The 23293-nt window shown below is 43.5% G+C and overlaps 1 protein-coding gene across 6 annotated transcripts in view; it reads left to right on the top strand.

The window, feature by feature from the left end:
• Nucleotides 1-1391: 1391 nt before the first annotated feature.
• Nucleotides 1392-23293, top strand: part of TAFA2 (TAFA chemokine like family member 2) — a 356990-nt gene continuing 335088 nt past the window's right edge. For 5 of the 6 annotated variants that reach the window (XR_016441775.1, XR_016441772.1, XR_016441774.1 and 2 more), the window contains exon 1: nucleotides 1392-2608. The gene's annotated coding sequence lies outside the window, so the exon portion shown is untranslated. Of the gene's footprint in view, nucleotides 2690-23293 lie in introns of all 6 variants that reach the window. The other variant, XR_016441773.1, reaches the window with a different exon arrangement.

Raw genomic sequence — 23293 nt, 5'->3', positions numbered from 1 at the left:
ATGTTACCATAACTTCTTTTCTATTTTACTATCTGTTGTCTGCCCTGCTATTCTGGTGATGTTTGCTTGTCTTGTTTCAGTCTGGTTATAAACTGTTTAGAGTAAGCACTGGTGTTTTCCTATCCATTTACAGTCCTAGAATAGTGAGAGCCCAATCTTGGCTCAGTGCTTGGGGTCTTACTCTAAACTAAATATGAATCAATAATTCTAACTATAGATCATCAAAAAACACCACACACTAAGGCATGATTTTTTTAAGTTGATGATGTCTCTGTAAATACTGCATTACCCTATCACAGCTCAGCAGAACTGACAGCATTTCTCCTACTTACCCTGTGGCCTCACAACAACAAAACTTTTTAAGCACCCAAAATGGATGCTGGTCATCTCAAAGTTCCTGTCTTATGATGCCTCCTCTCTCTCTTAAGACCAGAATCTGCCACTTTTTGCTTTCATTGGGGAATATGTCATATTCAACCTGCATGTGCACAATTTGAGCCATTTAATTGTGTGTGTGTGTGTGTGTGTGTGTATGTACATGGTATGTGTATATATACAATGTAAAGGTATGTGTGCATGTGTATAGATGTAATACATAGCTAGTGTGTGGGCGTAGAGTGGTTAAGGTATCTGACTAACAGGTCCCAAAACAAATCCATGCCACTGGAGGCTGAGGGAGGATTGGGATTTGATAAGTGGTGCAAGGGCTGATAAGACTCAAACTTCCTCCTGGGACTGTGAAGGAAGATCTTAGAGGTGTCCCCTAAAGCTTTAGTTTGAGTCTTGATCTAGATTTGGTCTATTTGGGCTGGGGAGTTGAAAAAGGCAGATACAGCTCTAACTTGTGCTTGTTGGCCAGGGAAGCTGGCCCCCGCCTGCCTACATTAACCCATAGGCCATTGCGTCTTCTGTGACTGAAGGTCACAAAATACCTGGCTACTGCACAAGAAGGAAAAATACCCCAAGGTGGGAACGCTACTACTCCTCCCCTCCCCCCCCCCCACAGTGTCAAGCAGATGTAAAAAGAAGAGAAAACGGGAGGCGAAGGCCAACCATGTTCTTCAGAAGACAATACTGAAGTGTGGCCCAGGTGGGTTTGTGAACCCCCAGTGCATTTTTGAACGCTGGGGCAACAGACGAAGCGGATCCTCGACCTTGCCAGGGCCGCGGGGCCCGGGGGCTGAGGCTAAGCCCGGGCCCCCGCAGGCCACGGACTCCGCGCTCAGCTCCTTCCCCGGCGCGTGGAGGCGAAGCGAGCCGGGCTGTCAGTGTCTCTCTTCTCCCTCTGGAGGGAGACACAGGCCAGGTTTTGGCTGCGGGCTGCAGCGGCGCTCTGTGCAGCCGCCGCTCGGCGCCAGGCTCTTCCTCTCCCCTCGGCAGCAGCAGCGGCAGCGCGCAGCTGCCTCTTCCGCGGCCGCGGGGGCAGGGGCAGCCCCGCCTTCCTCCACTCCCCCCGGCTCCCCACAGCTCAGCCGGGAGCCCCGGGCCGCTCAGTCTGAAGGGACTCGCCGGTCCCAGTACAGCCGGGGCTGCGGGGAGTCTCCCCCGTGCCCCCATGCGAGGAGCTGTGAGGGGGAGCGCTCCTCCGCCTCCCCACCGTGTCCGACGGGCTTTGTGGCGCCCGGCTGGGGCTGGACGGAGCGGCCGCGCCACCTCTGCTGGGCGCTGCGACCCGCTGGTGCCGGAGCCGCCGCCGGCAGCGCGGGCTCCCGGGCACGTTTCCAAGGCAGCGTGTGCGGGGCCAGGCGGGGTCTTGATGAAACTCTGGCAGGAGGCCGCCTGGAAGGGCTCTAGCAGCCGCCCGGCCACGCTCCCTGCCCGCCGGAGCCGAGGGGCATCGCCGGGGCGGGAGGGCGCAGCCACGGGGCCGGCCCCCGCCGCCGGCCCAGCTTGATCTGACTTCAAGCCCCAGCGGCAGCCCTGCAAGGGAGTGAGATCCCGCCACGGCCGCGGGGCTGGCGGGCCGGCGACCCGAAGGAGCCCGGGCGGATGGACTGACTGATCGATTTGGTTCCCGCAGGTGGATCGCGCCTCTCCCACTACTTTTTCCTTCCCCTGGAGGGAGAAGGAAAAGGAGTGAAGCAAAGGTGGGGGGGAAGGGGGGGGAAGGCTTGTTGTGTATTCAAAGCAAACCAATCAGAGATGGAATAACAGAGGGGATTGCTGCAGGACGTGCCGCCGCCGCCGCCTCCCTCCCTCCTCTGCTCGGAAAGGCGGGATCGGGGCCGCACTGATCCGGCCGAGGGGCCAGAGCCGCGTCGGGCTGCTGGACTTCCCCGCCGCTCGGCCTCCAAACGCATCTTCCGATTACTTTTCCATCGGGCGCACGAAGCGGGCTCCAACTCCCTCTGCCCACCCCCCGCCGCCGGATCGCAGCTGGATTTCGAGATCCAGGCTGAAAGGAGAGGGGAGACCCCCCCCCCCCCCACGCTCCCTTCGCGCCTCGCCCCCACTCCCCCTAAAAAACCCACCCCAAACAAATCCATGCCCCTGGATGCCGAGCGAGGACTGGGATTTGGTAAGCGATGCCAGGGCGATAAGACTGGAGTTTCCCCCCGGAGCCTGAAGGAGGATCGCTAGGCGGTTCCAGGAGGACGCGGGGCTGCAGGTAGGTGAGAGGGGCCGGCTCCAGATGTGCGGGCTCCTGTGCGCTGCTCTCCGGCTCCCCCCCCCTTCTGCTGCTGCTGGGGTACGTGTGTGTGTGTCTGTGTCTGGGGTACGTGTGTGTGCGTGTGTAAGGGGGATTTCCCCCCTCTCGGGAACACCACGTTGCTTGTGGCCCCTTTATGCCAGAGTCCTCGGGGAGGGGAGGGGAATACCGGGCAACCCCTGTAGTAGCCGATCCCAGCTGGAGAGGGGCGGGGGGGAAGGTGGAGGGGAGAACTTCTAGGGAAAGGGGCTGATCGAGGGCAATAGGGCGGGGAGGGGGCATTTAAAGGAACTAATGAGACTTCCCCCCCTCCCCTCCCCTCTCCTCCCCTCCTCCCGCTGCAGCTGAGAAAGTTCAAGCAAAGCCTCGAGAAGGGGTTCATTTCGCTCCCCGGGGCTGCACTTGCCTAGTGAGTCCTGCACCAGGGAGGATCAATGGGATGTGTCAAGTCGCTTCTTTCAAGCCTCCCCACATCCCATTTTGGATTATTTCATCCTCCGGCAATTTCTGCAGGAGGGTGGAGGTTTTAGGGCAGCCCTCCATGTTTTTGCTTAACTCTTTTCATAAAGAGAGTGGCTGATCACTTCCAGAAAGCCATCCTAGCCGGAGATGTGTTTTATTTGGAGCCCCACGGCTTTCCTGCATGGCTTGGGGAGAGGTTAAAGAGTGAGGAATCATCTGCAGAATGACTAAAAAAAAAAAAAAGGGGGGGCTATAAAGTGTCTGGCTCCGTTTCTTTCAGAGCCTAACGCTTCCCCCAAATTACCTGTCTGCAACATGAGGTTTCTTGCCCATCTGCTTTGATTTGGTTTCGTCCCATTTCAGTGAATTAATGTAACTAGGAAATCTGCGGTACAGAGCTGTGCTTTTTCACAGCAGGAAGGTTTTTCTCCCCTCTCCCCCAGTTATACCTTTGCAAGGAGAAAAAGTTTAGAAATCCCTGCTGTATTGCTGAAAAGCTATGGGAACAGATGCTTGGGCTATATGGACACCGCAGAAAAAAAACAGTAGCCTTCAGTGCCCTGCTAAGAGCAGAGTTATCATGCATGTCTGTATTGTATTCATCTTTACCAGGAGTTAAAAACAAATGCCTGAAGCACCTGGGATGATTATACGTGTAGTTACATTTGCCTTTTCTGAACCTTTGCTTGGAGAGTATTAATTTGCTTTAAAACAACCACCAATCCCTTCTCTTCCCCCCTCCCCCCCCAATTATTGGCTTTCTAATTAAGGAATCTTGCTTTGAACTGTTAATTTAAATAATAAACAAACTCAACCCCTAGCACTAAAAACCCCATAAAACATTCAAGGTCTTAGGGTCTTCTCCCAGCACTGGATAAATTTAAATTACTATTGACTAAATGATAATTATTATCTAGTTTTTGTGTTTTACAAACCGGTTTTAGATATTAACATTCAGACTGGTATCAAGTTAACACTTTAAGGGTACTATATTACATGATGCAAGCAGAAGCAAATTGTTAAATTAAGATTCCTTTGCGGAGTTACAGAGTAAAGAAAACTAAACCAAATAATACTTTAGGTTCCCAACATCCCATACTACCTGGAATATGGCTTTGTAAAGCTTGAGAAATATGACATACTTTTAAGAATATTAAATACATTCACCATGTAAAATAACTTCAAATGTATTGTGAAAGAAAAGCATAGTGCATCTAACTGTTGATGCCTTTGTTAAAAATAATTTCATAATTATTTGTACAGTGATGGTAAAGTCACATAAATTTCACCTTGATATATTTCTTACCAAGCTTTGGTCTTGTATTGGTGATGTTCATTTGAACACAGGTTCATTTTACAGCTTAATATAGCCCTAATTTCCAAAGTTCCAATGCTGTAAAGTATTTCAGTACCATTATTTTGAGGTTGAGGGTATTTCATAAATAGTTTTGTCAGATCATGGTCACTATTCACAAAATACTTAAATCAACTCCTATATATAATCTGAACGCAGGAGGGCTTTTGAAAGAATGAATTTAGATATGTTGTCTAGTTGATAGTGGGAGACTTTGAAGTAAAATCTGGATTCCTGTCGCATCATTGTTAATCAGAGAATGAGAACAAATCTGGGAAGTGTATTTTGTCACATCTGACATGCAGTGTAACACTTTTGCATGTTTCTTCAGAGATACCAAGGGATTTCAGTTTTATATCTAGGTACATGTACTGCAGCTGATAATGCCGGTGGGGAGTATATGGAGGAATTACTAGAGCTGAAAACTGATGTGTGTTCATATAGATGGATATAGATTAAATTAGCAAGTAAGTTATAATGGCAAGTTTCAAAGTAAAGATTTGTTGAACCTCATTTGGAGTTATGTTAATGCAGATGAGGTAACTTATTTCTTTGTGGTTACAAAACAGCATTTAATACCCAACAAGTTTCATAATTGAACCACTAGAACTGGTAGAATGATTATATTTTCAAGAAATAATACATACTTTTTCTTTTTATGCATTATTGAGACTTCTAATTAAAGGACCTGTTTCCAAACACAGTGTACCTAGGAGTAAAATACCTAGGCCTTTTTTTTCAAATGTGAGCACCTTCACACTTGCATTTAATACTTAATGCTGTAATGGTATTTTTCTTGTGGATGTATTGTTGCTAAGTAATTGCATAAAGCATAATACTCAATTAGAAGTAGATTATTAAGGACCAGTATGTTCTAGGTTTTACTTATTTCAAATAATAGTAAAATACTAAATGTTCATCAGTTTAATACATTATCACTAAGTGTGAAAAACAAGAAATCATTTCATTTTGTACTTTCGTAGAAAAAATTTGAGCACCATCTTGAAAAAATATTGTAAATTATAGGGCTACCAGTGAGCAAACAGTTGTATATGTCTGTTTTAACTTCTGCAGTATTTTACTAGAAATGCCTCATTAAGGCACATTATTCTGTATCTGGCTTTTCATTGAAAATTCAAAAAATATGAAACTTTATTCATCAGTGCACCAATGTTTCCCTTGTTAAATACTGAAAGTCAAAGAAGAAAAAAATCTTCCAGAATCAACATACTAAAAACATTGAACATATTCTATTCTTGTGATTATACTGGTGGCATTTACAAATACAATCCATTATCAGATTACGATACATTATCAGATAAAGAAAATAAATTAAAGCAAACAAGAACTCTGCAATGATATGAAGGCCAGCACAACTGAAGACCCTACAAATCTAATTAATTTATGCTCAGTCTCACATGTGCAGTCTATATTTAAACATCTCACTAATATGAAAGGCTCTACTGACACTTCCATTGTTTTACAGCCATCAGTTTTTGTAACATTGTGTAAGTCTGGTGGAAATAGCATTTCATTTGAAAATGCATGTACTTCAATTTCATTTTCCTTTTGAAACATTCTTAAAGAATGGAAATAGAAGTTGTGTTCAGATGGATATAGCAGAAGGATCCCCAATCAGCTCCTGGTGGATATTAACCTGTTTCTGCCCTTGACTTTGCATTTTAAGATAAATGGGATGGATCTCAGCTGATGAAAACAGTCATAGCTTTAATTTAAATGGACGTATGACAGTTCACACTGGCTGAGTATTTAGTATTTCTCGATCTGTTATTTTGGAGGATCGCTTAGGCAACAAAGATGTAAATGCAAGCAGTTCAATTTTGGCTCCCAATAAACCGGTTCTGTTTCTTATTTATTTGTGCTATGATATAGAGATGCAGCTTAAACTGAGATGCATCTTAAATTTTGAACTATGCTGTATTCAACACACTTTAAGCAATATTTAGCATTCAAATTATAGACTAAGCACATGATTTAAAAAAAGATGCCTACCTACAGATCTGTGCCAGTTTACTTTAGCAGAGAATTAGTCCCAAGTTTTTTTGCAAATTCTAAGAATATATATTATAATATTATATTATAATTAAGTCCTTTAAGATCAGATTTAAGTTTCAGCTAGCATGCACCTTTGATAATATGGCAAACAGTAACATCACTACTAAAATCATCATTTCATTTTCTTTGTGACAGTCTGTAGACCCATTTCCTTCTGCTCCAGACTGAGCATAGAGGGGTAGTGATTCCTATGCTCAAATTCTGCAAATCAACATCTCCAGCCACTTCTTATCACTATGTCAGTTATTTTTTTTCTATCAGAGAACACAAAATAATCACATGGCCTAAAGCACTCTTCTCTGACTATAGTGCAAAGCTTTGTCACGTCCATAGATACACAATTCAATTGATTTTTATATGCCTTCTTTCATGCAGCATCTCTCAAAACAACTTTAGAGGAAAAGAGATAAAATAATAATGAGATCATGCTTTACTGTAGTAGTTACAGTGGGACATTATCCTAAGCGTACTAAATGGAGAGAAGTATTCAAACAAGCTTTCTTAGTTAGGTTTTGTCTTTTCCGGTGCATCAGAATTTGTATCTGCAGAATGCTTTGTAGCAGGTGCAGGATATAGGACTTGTACACATTTTCTTTGAAAATTGTTTCCTGTGGAGTTGATCTACAAACACCTACATGCTAGTATATTGCTCACGTGAGTTAGCACTGGCCGGAAAAGCTCCTGTTTCTTTTGCAGCATGGAAGTGGTTGCTTATATAATTGAATGCCTGTGAGGTGAGAAATGGGGTTAACCTCCTGTTATAAAGGTCATTCAACCTCATAATCTTTACCACGTTAATAGCTTATCTGTTCCAGTAGCTGCATTTGACATCTTAATGTCGACTTTCATAATATGAAACGTGAGTATGGGTTTCTTAACGCTAGTATGCCACTGCATTAGCATTGTAGTTTGTGCATCTTACTCAACAATGATAATAGAGAATGATAGATTGTGAATGATATTTGAAAACACAAAAGGCTTTTTAAAAAGCTGGATGGTGAGTAATCTCCATGCCTACATCATGAATTTATGACACGGAGAGCCACATCAACTCTGCAAATGAGTAATCCTTTTTTTCTATTGTGTTTGTGCACTTGCTCATTTACATGAGCAGCAAGAATTTTCAGAATTACCATAGCAAATATTAAATCAGTTTTGAATGTTTAGAAAAATCTCTTATTTCTGGACATGAATCAGTCTCTAACTCTTGAGGACTAGGAGGACACTTTGCATGGGGTAGATTTTCTTGTAACTCCCCACTGTAGTGTCTCTCTTTTTTGAAGCAGCTGATGGCCACTGCTGGACTAGGGGAATTAATGATCTGGCCGTGATCTAACTGCTTTGTTCCTAGTACTGTATTAGAATTGTACTTTGTTATTATTGACTTAGTAAAACTAAACTGCAGTTGTCTAGAGTGTTATATATAAATACTTTATACACTTTTTTCTAAATAATGATGGCATGGTAATCATACAACATGAGGTTTTAGAGTGGGCATCACTTTTAAAAAATTAGATTCCATGGGCCTCAGTCCTATGTTTGATCATACTTTATAGGAAGCTATTGTATTTTTACATTTAATGACACTGTAAACTACAAGTAACTGGGATACCAGTGGCCTAGAGGTTAGATAATGAAATTTTATTCCTTTCATATATGTAGGTTACTGGCAAAATGTGAACTGAGTCCAGTATGGACTGAAAGCCAATAGGTTGTCTGTCAATTTCTATGTTGTCTTAGTCTGATTTCCATTGTATGAATATCCAAAAATAAACTACTACTATACCTGACAAAAAATTGGTATACTTGTTTGTGGTGTTCACAGAAGGGCTAAAGACTGAGATCTATTCAAACAATACATTTAAACTCATACTTTACTGCAAGGGTGTCAAACATTTGGCTCATGGGTATATCTGGCCTACGTCACTACTGTTCTTGTGTCTGGATCATGCCTAGGGGGCCAGGTGATTTTTGGCATTTCTACTTTACTGGATGTATGTGAATACGTGTGCTAGGTCTGTATGGGCACATCTACATGAGATGCTTAATGAGCAGAAGGCTAATTCTACTGCACGTTAGTGCAGCTGGCAAAAACCATGCTAATGTGCAGTAGATTTAGTCTAATGTGCATTAATGCTCTGTAAAAGGTGTTCGTCTGCACTAATAAATGTGTGCACGTGCCCACTATGTGCTTAAGGCTGACTGTATGCTTAAATACTCTGCTGAGGTGGGCACTGAACAAGCATCCAATGAACAAGCACCAATATCCCTTGGTGTTTACAGTGATAAGGGGTGTGATGGTTTTGAGAGTGATACTGCTGTCCATTTTCTGTAGACAAACTGACTTAAAGTCTGTGTGTATGTCAGTCTGGCACCTTTCACAAACATAAAATTCACTTTAAGAATTGAAGATGAAGATTTGAAATAAAATCTAAGGTTTTATAAGGTGTAAGTTTTATAAGGTGGTTATACATATATTATAGTATTAAAATCTACAATTACAACCTAATGATTGTTCAGAAATGATGTCACTGCTGTAGAAATAGAATTATATGTTGTCATCTGGGAAAGTATACAAGATATTGATAGTCCCATGAGAAATGAGGTCATATTTACAACTTAATTAAAGAAGAAAATCAGTTATAGCACTCCAACAGGAAAGCAACAGCATGTTTGCATTGTGGTGACTATATATAACTTGTTTTGAGAATGACTTAACTTAACTGTGGATTTTAACAAATAATGTAGATCCCCACTATACAGAAATTAAAGTTTGTAAGTTTTTTTTTTTTTGTCTTGCCACCTGGGGACTGGAATAAATATGTCCTGTTTGTAATGTTACCAGAACAGAGACAAAGAAATATTGTATATGTATCTTAATACAATGCATAGTATATTTATACGAGATATTATAGAGTGATGTAGTTAAGGTTGTCAGATGCTTTGCATTATAAGACCATTTTTATTTATACAAGCTATAATCAGGGGCTATTTCTTCCCTCTGCATTAAGAGTATGTTTAGATTGTGGTACTGACAAAGTGTCTGGCCCTCGATCTAAGGGCTGCCTCGTATTCAAACTGATTGTACAATGAAGGGCAGAGCTCTGTACCCAGGGATTGGTCTGGGTTAGCTTGAACCCTAGATGGGACAGGTTTCCTTATACATTTGCCTTTATTTTATTATAAACTCTGTCAGTGGCAACACCTTTACTGATTTACACCCGCGTGTGGCGCATTTAACAATTCTGAGGCACATGTTAACAAAAGGAAGGAATCCAATGACATGCCTGAAACTTCCTGCCCTTCAACACTCCTAGAATTCTGACTGCAACTCTAAGCCTAGACACTTGCAGTATGTCATGCATCACTCTGTGTTTTCAGACCCCTTCAATAGGTACAATTGCATAAGTGAAAACAAACAAACAAAACCCAAACTGAGGCTTTACTGTTGCTACCTTCTAGCTTTTGAGCATATATGACTTACTGGGAGCATCTACACAAGATGCTTACTGCAGAGTTAACTAATTAGCTCTGCAATAAAGCATCTGCATCTACATATGCAGAGCCAACTTTGGCTGTTAAGCCTGAGTAAACTAACTAACTCCACCGTAGGTTAGTACTGCCTGATACAAGTAATTGCCTATGGTGGAGTTTACTCTGCTGCAATGCACGTGTAGATGGTGATGAGGCTGACAAGGGCACTACAGTGCCGGGGCTGCAGGCTGGTTAGCCCCACACTGTAGTCCTCGGCAGTGCATTGAGCTGGATCAGAGCAGCCCTGGGCTGGCAGGCTGACCCCTGAAGTCCCCTGCCACCTGGGGCTGCAGTGCCTTGTCTCAACGTTCTGTGATCTCAGGGGCATGTGTAAATGCTGTGCCCGAGAACAGTAAACACAATTTATTGTGTTGTGCTAATTTCATGTGTAGATTCACACACTGTTTCTTGGTATATTGCAAATCTGACTAACGCAAAATACTTCAGAGAAATTGGAAGACTCTAGACTTTAAACAAAAAAGTTTTCATGGCTGATCATTTCTACTATAAATGCATATTTGAAATCTGAGATTATGTACTATTGTAACGGTACTAAGGCTTTTTATGCAGCATATGATTTATATCACCTTTTACAGCAATTAATGTCCATCAGTTAAATAGATGCTTGGGCCTTTAGAGAAGTTTGGAAACTGCCTATTATTTTCCAGATAAACTATAAGGGTTCTGAGAGGACCTTTGCAAGAAATGTGCCAACATACAATGTATTCATGCTATTATAATTCTGTGTCTTAATCTTTAAGTAATAAACACTTGATTTTAAACTTCCCTCTCTCCTCATCGCTCTGTTTAGCCAGCCACTATCAAACATCTTCTCATCCTTCTTTCGATGCCCGTCCTTTCCTCTTCACTGTATAAACTTGCCTCATCTGCACTGGTGTCATATGATCTTCCTGAATGTCAAGCAAATGCAATCTGCAGTCAGCATTACCAAATAGCTTTCCTGCCAGAAAAAGGTCTTTTTGTATGCCATAGCCCATCAGCTCAAACTTAACTGAAAGTGATTTTGATTCCCAAATTTACAACACATTTTCTATTTAATGAGCTATGAAACATTATGCCCCTTTTTTAGTCCATCGTTCCTGACTAACCACATTCCTCCTGATAATTATAGCTTTAAAAAGAAACAGTTAATTTGAAACCTACTCTCCAATAGAAATGACATTATTTGGATGTCGTGCCTCCATGTGCATCCTTTGGGAATTGTCTTATTGTACTTGCATCCTGAAATTCTGAGACCATTATTTCAGTATAATAGCCACCACATTGTCATCAAGAATATATACAAGATTACTGCAGATGCTATTTTAACAGCATCCTAAATTAAAATGACTGAACAATTTATTTTGGCTTTGAAAAGGTTAAAAAAAAATCTGAATTTTATAGGAGAATACTTTGTATAACTTCCAGGATAAACACAATTTCAAATAATTATGTACCATATATATCAGGCAGACACTACCATTTCTGGAGTATAATTCTCATTTATTATCTCTCTCTCATTCATTTTAATAGAACAATTTCTCAAATTACATAGATATCTAATTAAAAACTCCAGAAAAATAGTGGATGACTCAGTAGAGATGAGAGAATAAAAGCCTCATGGCTTAGAGTTTAGCTTTATATTATATTTGTGTATTTATTCAGTCAAAAAGATACTGATATATGGGTTTATCCACTCTATTGTGATTGATTATACATTGTTATTGGCATAAAGTAAATATCATGAATTTAAATGTGTATTTTGTAAACCGCATAATACATAGGGAATCTGACAGGCAGTCACCAGTTCTCATTTACATATTTTGGCTTCCACCTGTTATTTACCCACCATATCTTGACAGCAAATCACTGAAATAGGACACTTGTCAACATCCCTTGACCAACAGCGAAAGGGGTGGAGTATACTTCAGAAATTCTTTACTTTTGGTTTTTATTCTTTATGCTTATAGGCATATGTTCTTTATGCTTTCTCAAAATATTAAAAAAACATGGGTTTATGTTACAGGAAACTGTTTGCTTGTTATCTCTAGAATTACATTTCTCATAGACAACATTAGATAAGGTATTTTCAGCTTAAAAAGGAAGAGGCGGGGAAAAAGAAGAGTAAATTGTATACAGGAAACTTAGGTCTCCAGAAAGCAATTCTCTCTGAGATGGGTAGCTGTTCATTTTGGATGCCAACTTTCTTCTGATCCAAAGCAGCTACCCCTGCTTTCTAAACCAGTTTTTTGAACTTGCTGAAGCACAGACAGGAAGGTTTTATGGCCTTGCTACATTCTCTGGAACCTTGACCACAGAAGATACAAAGACCCTTTAATTATGATTAATGGCAAACTTTTCAAAGGCTTAACTACATAGCTCAGCAATCCTCCTTCTGAGACAAGATTATCTACTCTTATTATAGTCTGGAGTGCCAGCTATGCTATAGTTATGCATTAGAAATCCTTACTACTTTTAAGCTGGACTTTCTAAGCACTCTACAACTCACATATTTACTTGACTGCCTTGAAATTTCTTATGCCTCCTGGGGTGATCCATTGAACTTCGTTTCTTTGAACAAGGGAATTCCCAAATTGCAGCTCCCCCTTTCCCCCAAATAATTTCTTAAAGTTTACAGGTTTTACCTCTTCTTTCCTTTTTATCGTAATGCACATCAGGGTCTCAAAACCAGGACCCTGTTTGTCCGCCATGCCCTCCCCACAACCTGGTCTCAGTTGCTTGATCCTTTTATTCTGTATAGCACCTGTGGACCTTTCGTGGAAACATTATTGAAAATATTATTAAAGGAAAATTTAGCTCTATAAATTAGAGCTTGCTAAATGGTCACATTCAAAGCAGATTGCAATGCATGTGTGCAGAGGAATCAGCCAGGAGGGTCTCTAGTTTGCCAATTTTCACATGACCTGTATGACTTGCAGGTTGTGGCTGCATGTGCAACTACTCCAGGCACTCTAAGCTCAAAACCTACCCTCAGCAGGAATCTCAGAAGCATTTGTAAGCGTGTTACAATGAACTGCCTCTGCCAAGCCTATTTAGTTCTTAATTTTTGGCAACTATAGTCTGAGCGCTGCAGATCGTTCAGAATGTGCTCAAACTATTTTTCAGAAAGAAACTAATTTCTGTGTGAATGCTCAGTGGGAGTTGAAGATGGAGGGCTGTCCAACTTCTGGGCAGCTAAGGGCTACATGAGGCATGGGCTACAGTGAAGAGGGGGCATCATGGGCATCTTTACATATGCTCCTGCAGTTAAAAGCATCCCTACTGCCATTTTGAACTAAAGCTTGTTCAAACTTTAGTTAAAGCACCCCTGTTATTTTGAAGGGCAGGGACGCTGAATACATGGGCTGTGGAGGCTGCTGGAGCATGCTAATTGGTATGCTCCAGCAGACTCAAGTTAATCAAGTCTGCTTCAACATGTGCTAATTGGCATGTGTTGGAGCAGATGTCTGGCATGTGTATAGGTGCCCCATGAGGCACTGGTTTTAGACCAAGGGCCTCTCACCTCTGCGTAGGTAGCCTAGTATGCTGCTTGGCTTCTTTGCTTCTCCTACCCCCAGCCGTACAGACTGTGTGGGAAGCCTGGCTTCCTCCTCCTGTCCTGCCTAGGTATGCTGCATGGGCAGCCCCTTACCCCCTCCCCCCCACCCCAAACCCATAGCACCCTGCTCCCCTCCTGGGAGGGGTCTTTGGGCTTTCTCATTCACAGTGTAAGCAGCCTGGCCCTGTCTCCCACTTCATGGGCATCCTGGCCCACCACCACACATGCGGTGTGGGTACTTTAACTTCTTCCCACTGTGCTGCCCCACCTCCAGGAGCAGGGCAGGAAGTAGAAGCAGGAGGATGGAGGGGGAACCTGAAGAACCCATTTGCTGTGGCAGGAACAGCAGCAGTGGGGGTGGTGGTGGCCAAGCCAGGAGCCCCTGGTTTCATGCTAATCCTTCAAGGGATGCGTGAAAACCCTTCAGGAGCCAGATGCAGTCAGTGGAATTTCAGGTGGGAGCCTGTTGGCCTTTCTTGTTTGCTTGAGGGGTAGCAGCACTCAACCCCAGAGTGTCTTCATTGCCTCATTGTCTTTCCTCATGCAGCTGCTGGCTCTCTTGGGGTGGGGGGAAGAGAGAGTTTTTAACTGGTTTTTTTTATCATCTTGATCTTCTAGATCTGGACTTAACTAACAGCTATAAAACTTTAAGTTGGCACTGGAAAGAGCCTCTTCCCAATTTATGGCTTAGCTATTGTTCCTTCAAAATTTATTGTTTCCCCAGAGATACCTTATCTGTGTCGACTGTTTTGTTTCCATCTCACTCCTCCTAATGGCCTCCTGTTAAATTGACTGAATACATTGACACACTCCAACAACTATAATGATTTCAATATTGCTATTTATCAACTATATTAATAGCTAGGTCATGTGTTCATACAGCTATTACAGATCAGTCCTTTATTCTGGAGAAAAACCTGTAAATAAATATATGTAATTCTGTTGTACCCGAAAGATACTCCAGTTTCTATATAGTAAACTCATGGCATGGTGATGATGCTGTCTAGAAATTTGTCACAATTTTTGTGTTTTCTTTTTTGTTTATATCATAGGCGATTTTTTTGTTGCTTCTTGCTTAGTTCAGTTATATAATTTATCTTCATCACAGAGTGATCTGGGCCTTTCAGAGGTATTCATATCTTAGACTGAATACCACTTTTCTTGTTTTGTGATGTAGAGCAGTTAGCACCAATGGGTACTTCTACTATCTAGTTCCTGCTACAATGTAAAATAACTCATTGTTCTGACTGTGCTTTTTTACCGAATTCTGGAAATTTCAGGCCAAGGACCATGGAGAGGTACATCTGATAGCAGGATTTATTTGGAAAGAAGCTAGTATACAGACAAACAAATTTTCTTTTGGGGGTGGGCGTTGAGGGATGGGGAGGAGAGTGCACATTGCTTCCTTTATGGTAAGGCTCTCCAATGACCATTTGCTGTGGGTTTTCACAGTGAGAGGAAAGAAATCAAGTACGTGCAGTGCTAAAAAGAGCTTTGGAAGGGCTGTGGCCAGAGCTAAATGTAAGCAATGAAAATCAATCTGGAGGAAGAGTGAAGAGGTGGAGGAAAAGTTGCTCCCTAGGGTATAGACAAAACTGACAATTTTCACTTGATTTGGCCACAGAAAGGGGTTTATATCTGTGACTAAACACCAGCGCTTGGCTGCAGACAACTTAAAAAATGGCCAATTTGGTTAAAATACGAACCCTCCATTGTATGAAGGGTCAGACGAAGATATTTCAAAACAGACCATCTTCTGTAACTTCTGTCTGCACTGCTTGCCAGTCTGTCAGTGTTTTCAGAATGGGAGGGGTGAACGGGAGCAGAGGGAGTTTGGTCTGGGGCAGTTTCATCCTCTGCTGGAGGGTGTGGTGGGTGTATTGGAGCTCCCTACCCCATCCTCCAGCATTTGCTGGGTGACACCCTAGAACAAATGTCCTCTCCTTCCTTACCATAGGCAGAGGGGAAAAAAAATTATTTGGGCGGGCTGAGCACATGCGCCCCCCCAGCAGGTAAATCTATGGGAAGGGGCCAGGGGAGGGAGTGGGGCTAGGGCAGGCCTGCACAGCTGGGGCAGGTGTGGGGATGGATCCGCAAGTGGCTTGTCTGGGGGGCGCCTGGTGCAGGAAGGAGGTGGTGGCTCCTGTTGCTGCATGCACCCTAGGAGGTATGGGGGGCATGTGCCTGGGATTTGCCTGGGGTGAGGAGGGCTGCCACTGCAGACTGGGGCCAGGGCTGCACTGGGCTCTTCCTGGTGGGGGGTGGGGGTTGGACCGCACTGTGCTTGGGGCAGACAGTGGTGGCAGTAGGAAGGGAGGTTGTGGAGGCTATGGCAAATTTTGGGGTGGCTGCTGCCCACTGCCATAGCCCCCCTTCCAGTGCCACCACTTACCCCGAGCACAGTGTGACCCAACCCTCCTCATTGGGAAGAGCCCAGCCCACAGCGTCAGTCTGTTCCACCCCGTGCATATCCAGGAGCACTCGCCCACCCCTCCCCCATGCCTCCTGTGGTGCATGCAGCAGCAGGAGCTGTGCCCCCCGCAGATGAGCCACTGGCAGCTTAGTCCCATGCTCTGCCCCAGCTATGCAGGGCCTGCCCCAGCCCCACTCCCTCCCTTACTGCTACCTGCGTGCCCCTCCCCATCCTGGCTGCAGCCACTGGAAGCCCATTACTAGGCTGCCTTGCAGCCCTACCACTGCCCCATGTTTGGGAGGCTAAACCTGTTAGCCCCCACTTTTGCCACCTATGTCCCTTTCCCCACTCCCATTCTGCAACTGGGATAGGCTGGGAGAGAGGAAACCATTGCTAAAGGAAACTGGCTGTAGGCTGCCAGTTAGCAGCTAATTTTCCTTCAATCCCACCTTCCCGCCCCTCTCCCCCCACCCGAACCAACAGTGAACGTTTTGCTTTGGGGGATCATTGTAACTCGGACCACTTCCTGCAAAGCCTTCTCAGTTACAGCGGGGAGCTGCACTTCTGTCTGTATCATTAGTGCAGCTAATGCTCGTGTTACCTTTTTTCCATTACCTACATAGCAGTTATTCTGTTACAACATTTTTTATAGAAGAGTAGCTTAAGAGTAGAGTAGGCACAGTTCTACTTACAGATCCTGTACAATTATCCAAAGGTGTTTTCTGTTCTACCTTAACATCTAGTTCCAGTTTCTGGTCTTTTCAAGCTTGCTGAAACTGTTGTATTTGTGATTTTAAAAAGTTTCTAGCCTCATCTTCATTAGAAACTCCTCTAGTTTCCATTGGAGAAAGACAGGCATGGATGGCTCTCATTGAATTCTCTCTGAAGTCCTGTATTCTAGGTCTGTGTCTTTTAGTTCTTAATTTTTATGAACATTTTTCATCAAGAGATCATGTACATCCTACAGTTGTCTGTGTAAATGACCTCAACCCTTCACACCCTTCTGCTGAAAGCTGAAGAATCTAGTAGGCTGTCCTATGTCCTTCTGTATAACAGGTGTTTTATCTAATGTGTAGCCTTGGTCCAAACAATACGCTCAGTCACTAAAAATTTTACAATTGAAAATTTGCTTATTTGCACCAGTTCTATAAAATCATAATGAATATTAAAGTTATTCTTCCTTCAGCAGTTCATTGCACAAATCCTAGTTCTTTTGATGCTTCAAGATTAAGAATACTTACCAGCCTCATATTTTATATCATGTGGCTTTTTTCAGGGTTATTGTTAGTTGGTTAAATGTTCTAAGTCCCCCCCCCCCTTTTTTTTTTTTTGCAGTTGAACGGCTAGCTTAATTTTTTCTCCCCTTCTTTGAGCTTTCTCAGGCTTTAGACCTCATGCCTTTACTTCTCTGTAACAGGGTGGTCTGTCTCTTTAAGAGGTTGTAGACAGCTCTGTTGCAGAAGCTCAGTTTGGGCCACTTAGATAATGAGGGAGTGTCCCTCTAGTAGTTAAAGACCTTGAAAAGAGAACAGAAAATAATTTACTGAGGGAAAGCCAGGAGGCAGACTGGAACCCACATGAGCCTCCCCCTCTATATGACTTTGGTCATGCCGCAGTTGGAGTACTGTGTCCAGTTCTGGGCACTGCACTTTAGGAGGGATGTGGGCAACATGGAGAGGGTACAGAGGAGGGCCACTCACATGATCAGGGGCAGCAGGGCAGGCCCTACAAGGAGAGGTTAAGGGACCTGAACCTGTTCAGCCTCCACAAGCGAAGGCTGAGGGGGGATCTGGTGGCCATCTATAAACTGGCCAGGGGAGACCAGCAGGCAACGGGAGAGTCCCTGTTCCCCCGAGCACTACTGGGAGTAACAAGGAATAATGGCCATAAGTTGACGAAGAGTAGATTCGGGCTAGACACCAGGAAGCACTACTTCACAGTCAGGGTGGCTAGGATCTGGAACCAACTTCCAAGGGAAGTGGTGCTTGCTCCTACCCTGGGGGTCTTCAGAAGGAGGCTGGATAATCACCAAGCCAGGGTTGTTTGACCCCAGCATTCTTTCCTGCCCAGGGGGTTGGACTTGATGATTTGCTCGGGTCCCTTCCGACCTTACCAACTATGAAACTATAAGCTCACTACCTGGTAGGGTACTGGGTCAGAACTAAAGGGCTTTTTCTACCACCTGAAGAAGAGCTAAATGTTTTGTTTGTGGGCATGAACAACACATGCCCCGGGTGGCTGCGGGGGCATGGCGACTGCCCGCAGGCGGCAGCGAGTGGGGAGCTCCCGCAGGGAGCTGCAGTGGTGTTGGGGGTGGGCTGTGCGGGTAGCTCCTTTAGGTGGACACAGCGGTGTCAGCGGCAGGGGGAGGCTGGTGAGCACTGACAAGTGGCTAGCAACCACCCACAGATGCTGCCAGCAGTATCGGTGGTGCTTTTCGCAGGGGGTGCACCGCCAATCTCAAGGGGCGCATGTGCACCTCCTACACATTGACAATTGTTGGTGCAAAGACTATATTTTTATTTAAAGGACTGGTTGAGGAGATCCCAAGGGAGCAAAACCAGCCTGCAAGGCAGCAAGCTCACCAACACACTTTCACTTTCCTGGAATAGAATTGCAAGCAGATAAAACCGGTGGATAAGCTGGAACATTGGGCACCCATACACATGGCTGATGCCTGCTTTGACACATTCAAATTAGCCACTTGAATTAAAATGCCTCTCCCCATTCCAGAGTACATATAGAGACACTCATTGATTCTTGCATAATGTAATCTCTGATCAGCGGTGAACTGAATGACCAGATAGTTTTCCTGAACCAGAGTATTTTTTTGTTCCTTCTGTTAAACAAGGCAAAATATAAGAGAAAAATAGTATTTGAAAGTAAACAGGTCTGCATGCATGTTTATCTTATCTACAAGCTTATCATTAGTTCAGGCAGGCCTAACGTAGTAAAACACGTGCCTGTTTTCAGTCTAACAGCTTCAGAAATCATATGAGTTGGTACACTAAAAAAAACCCTGCAAAGTGGACAGGCATGCAAGCAGCCCTGCAATTATGACTATCCTATATTTAACCTTCTCTGTTAAAATATCCATCAATAGTTAACTCCATAAGTTCGGTTTGTCTGTTAGCCTTCCATACTGTAAAGCTTTCAAACTTAGCACTGGCTTCTTCTTCTATTTCAGTCCCTGAGGGGATGAAAGAAGCTTAAAAACTGCTCAAATGGCCTAAATCTGTCAGGAAAAAGGGAGACAAGCCTCAGCACAATCATTCCAGACTCTCTGAAAGTTTCTCTGTGTGAATTCTGTATAGTAAAAGCTTTATGAGTCTAGACAGACAGATGTTGCCTGAAAAGGCATATGATGGGTCATCTTTCAGTCTTTTCAACACTAGTACACTTGCTGAAAGTCATAATTTTACTAATGTTAATAATTTTTGGAAGATGAAAAGCAGAGTGGACTCTGTTGTGTTTGACATGTTATCATCTAAGCTAGAGATTAGCTTGCTTCATTATTTGAATGGTCTGAAATAAATTATTTTGCAGTGGTAGGGAATTAACTGCTTTAAAAATGCCTTTTCTAGTTGTAGTAGTGGTTTCCTTATATTTTTATATTTATAAAAGCTATTTTAATGCAGAAACTTTGTGCAAAAATGAAGTAACACCTGCAGTTCTCAGGAAGGAAAATAGTGCTGTGTCACCAAAAAAAATTAATTACATCAGCATAAACAGACTGAAGTAACATAACAAATTAAACATCTTTCTTCCTCTATCCTCAAAAAACAAGCTACGGTTGATTTTAATAAAACCCCCCAAAAAACAAAAATGTGTCTCGTCTAGTTATGATCCAGGGCAAACTGGATTTTGGGGAGACAATGACTCAGCTTAAGATTCATAGAAATGCCGCCTTGGATAGTTAAGTGATCTGTAAAGGAAAAATAATACAGTTTGATTCTTGTTGTGGCTTTTTGTGGAGTTTATCAGAAAGACTCCTTTTAAGTAGAAAAAAACACTGCTTGGTTTTTGGATATTAGACATTCAATTACTACTTTCCCTGGAGGAGATTAAGGGCCAGTGAAGAACTGATAGGATTGTAACATCATACATGTCACAGAAAGAAAACCCGATTAATTAGGTTGGGAGGCAATTTATATGAACAATTTGTTTTCAACTCTATTTTTTATTTTATATGTCAATGTCAATTTAGCACAAAAGCACTATAAGCAGATGGAAAAAAAATGTTCCGAATTCTTGCACCTTCAATTAAGGGCTGAAAAAGCTCACAGTAGAGGTTCAGAACTTTACATTTGACACTTGTGATAATTCAAAGGAAAAAATCATGGGGATAAAAATCATGTGGTGGCCTGCTTTCTACATCACAAAGAAGCAAGCAGGGCATGACACTAATTTGTCATCTTTTTTGCAGGTCAACTTTCAGTGCTGAAAACATCACTTAAGGTAGTAAACTCAAGCACAAACATTTCATGGGGTTAGGTGTAAGGGAGAGTAAGAGACTTGGGGAAGAGTTTCCATTTGAAGAAACAGGTTCTGATTGAGTCAAATCTCATCTGCAAACGTCAATGACAGTGAGCTGTTTACAAGTTTATACACAGTGATAACATATTGATTATTTATACTGCTATTGGATGAAAAGCCCCTAGTCAGTATTTGGATTCATTGTACTAGGTGCTGTACAAAAATAAGTAGAAGAACTTACACACTATTTTTTGACATGGACAATAAGATTTACCATATCCCTACGCTTAAAACAGATTTTTTCCTACCTATTAGCTATCCAAGTGGACTTAGATGCTTAAGTGTGATTCTATTCCACCCTGTTCAAGTCTTTGAAAATACATTTATGCACGAGCTTCTGTTACATTCCATCTTCTGACCTTTAGGGATGAGCCGTAAAAATACAGTGAACAGGAGGACCCAGCCATGTTTTGTATAGACAGTTTTTCAGGATTTGAGCACTATGGAATAGAATTATACTTAGTCTTCTAAACCAATGTGGGTGCCCCATACCACAGGGTGAGTACAGACATTCAGAAAGCCCCTGGCAGAAGCGGTCTAACTTATTGCACTTTACTCAAAGCATGATTAGTTAAAGCAGGAGTCAACAGAACAGATGTTTGCTGTTCAGTGGGGGGAAGGGAGGGGGCTCATAGCCTGCCCACACTGGCTGCTGGGGGCACTCCCATATGCCTACCAGGAGGCTGCCAGAGCAGCCCCTCTCCCCTGCCACGAACTGGTGACTTGGTAGTGGCGGGGGGGAAGTGGCGGGTGGGGAATGGGAATCCCCATAGTGAGAGTCCCCCCACAGCTTGCTAGCTGGGGTATGGAGGGGGTGGACTGGGTCTGTACAGGGGTTCCCCCCGCCTCTTGACAGCTGCAGCCAGAAGAAGCAGTGCCACACGGCCCAGGTGGGGCTCCTGCAGGAGAAAAGATCCAGGATCTGTGTCCCTGCTGCAGACTCAGCCAGGCAGTAGCATGCCACTGCCTGGTTGGGGTTTCTGTAAGGGGGAGAAACCCCAGAGCCCTTCCCCCACCACAATGCGGCACTGCTCTGCTGAGGCTGCTGCACATCCTCCAGTTGCTAAGAAATCATTTTGCACCAACTCCATCGGAAACCATTCTCCAGTTCCATTGCAGCTAACAAAATCAGATGCCAGAGGAAGGAACTGCTGCATATGTAGCAGACTTTTGTCAGTTGTTTAAGAGCTTTAATTTTCGCACCAGTCTGGAGTCTCTTCTTAGGGATGATCTTGTGTGTGGAGTTTGAGATGAAATCCTGCAATGCAGACTTCCTGCAAAGCATAACTTAATATTTGCCCTGTATAACAGAGAGCCTGAGGCTCTGTTAAAATAAAGGCAGCCCAGACAAGAGCCTTGCAGGGCGGGCAAGGCACAGCAGCTGGCACTTGCTAGAGGTAGCAGAGAGTCTCTCTCTGACAGCTGCTGGGGGAAGGATCTCCTACCCAGGAGAGAGACCCAGGGATGCTTGACTGTCTGTTTGCTGCACACAGGAGTAGTGAGGCTCTGGGAGCTCATCAGGTTCCCTGGTAGGGAGGCAGGAGGCTATACTAGAGGTAAAGTTTTGCCCTCTGTTGGGGAAATTGGCCAGCTACTGTGTAGCACCCATACACCGAAGGGTGTGCTCATACACCGAGGAGCACTGGCCACGTCCCGTCTCTAGGCTCGTTCCTAGCCACGATCAGTTAGGCAGAGAACGAGGGAGTGTCGGCAAGATGATTTATTTCTCTGCAGAGGGGTTACTCAGTGCCTAGTAGACAAAGAGCTCCCCCGATCTGAGTTCGGTAACACCTTTTACACTAACAAGTCATACATATGCAAATATAGGTATACATAGGCATAAGGCATATATGCGTGCGCATCTTTGGGGAATTTCCACTAGCTTTGGGGTTTTTTTTCTTGCTTGCTGTTACAGAGTTACATAATACACCGAACAAGTTTGCTTACTGTCAGCAAAAGACTACCTTTAAGCTTAGGGAAAGGTCATATGCTTCTCAAGGGTCATCTGCTTCTCATGGGTCATCTTGTTTTTCTAACAATTCCCCTCTTTCAGCCGTGAGCGTAAGCTCAGTGGCTGACATCAGAGGTTTCCATTTTTGAGCGCACATGATATACTTGTTCTGCATTGCGCATGTAAACAGCTTTTTTACATAGGCGATAATACAAGATGCAAACATGCACTCTATAACGAGTATAGCAAGCAAAGAAAGTACGATCTGTAGCTTAGGAGGCGTCTAACGGGCTTTTAACATGCCATGTGTTTCCTATAGTCTTTGTAAGTTTTAAGGGTGGAATAGCTTGCTTTTCTGGTGGTGCTGGCGAAGTTGGCTCTTCTCTGGGTTTCAAGTGGTTATGGTGGACTCAGGATTCCTTCTCAGCGACTTTGACTGCAGTGTGAGTCATCAGCAAGACTTGGAAGGGTCTTTGCTAATGCGGTGCCAAACAGTTCTGACATCAATGCTTTTTGATCCACACTCAATTGCTGGGTTGGTATGGATGGAGGTTGGTGTCAAGAGGTACTGGTTGTACTAATGCTGCAGACCTGTGAAGAGAACTGAGAGAATGCTGTAATGACAAGACATAATCAGTTAACTTTTCATCTCCCCCAAACAGGCTTACATGTGGGCTTTGTTAGTCTTTGTACAAAGGTGATGGATGACTAAACAACAACTCGTAGGATGACAGATTTAGGGGTTTGAGTGTTTTAGT

Source organism: Crocodylus siamensis, chromosome 4 (assembly GCF_052110815.1).
Source record: "Crocodylus siamensis isolate JL-2025a chromosome 4, ASM5211081v1, whole genome shotgun sequence".
Taxonomy (NCBI): Eukaryota; Metazoa; Chordata; order Crocodylia; family Crocodylidae; genus Crocodylus; species Crocodylus siamensis.
This window is presented reverse-complemented; position numbering and strand designations above follow the sequence as displayed.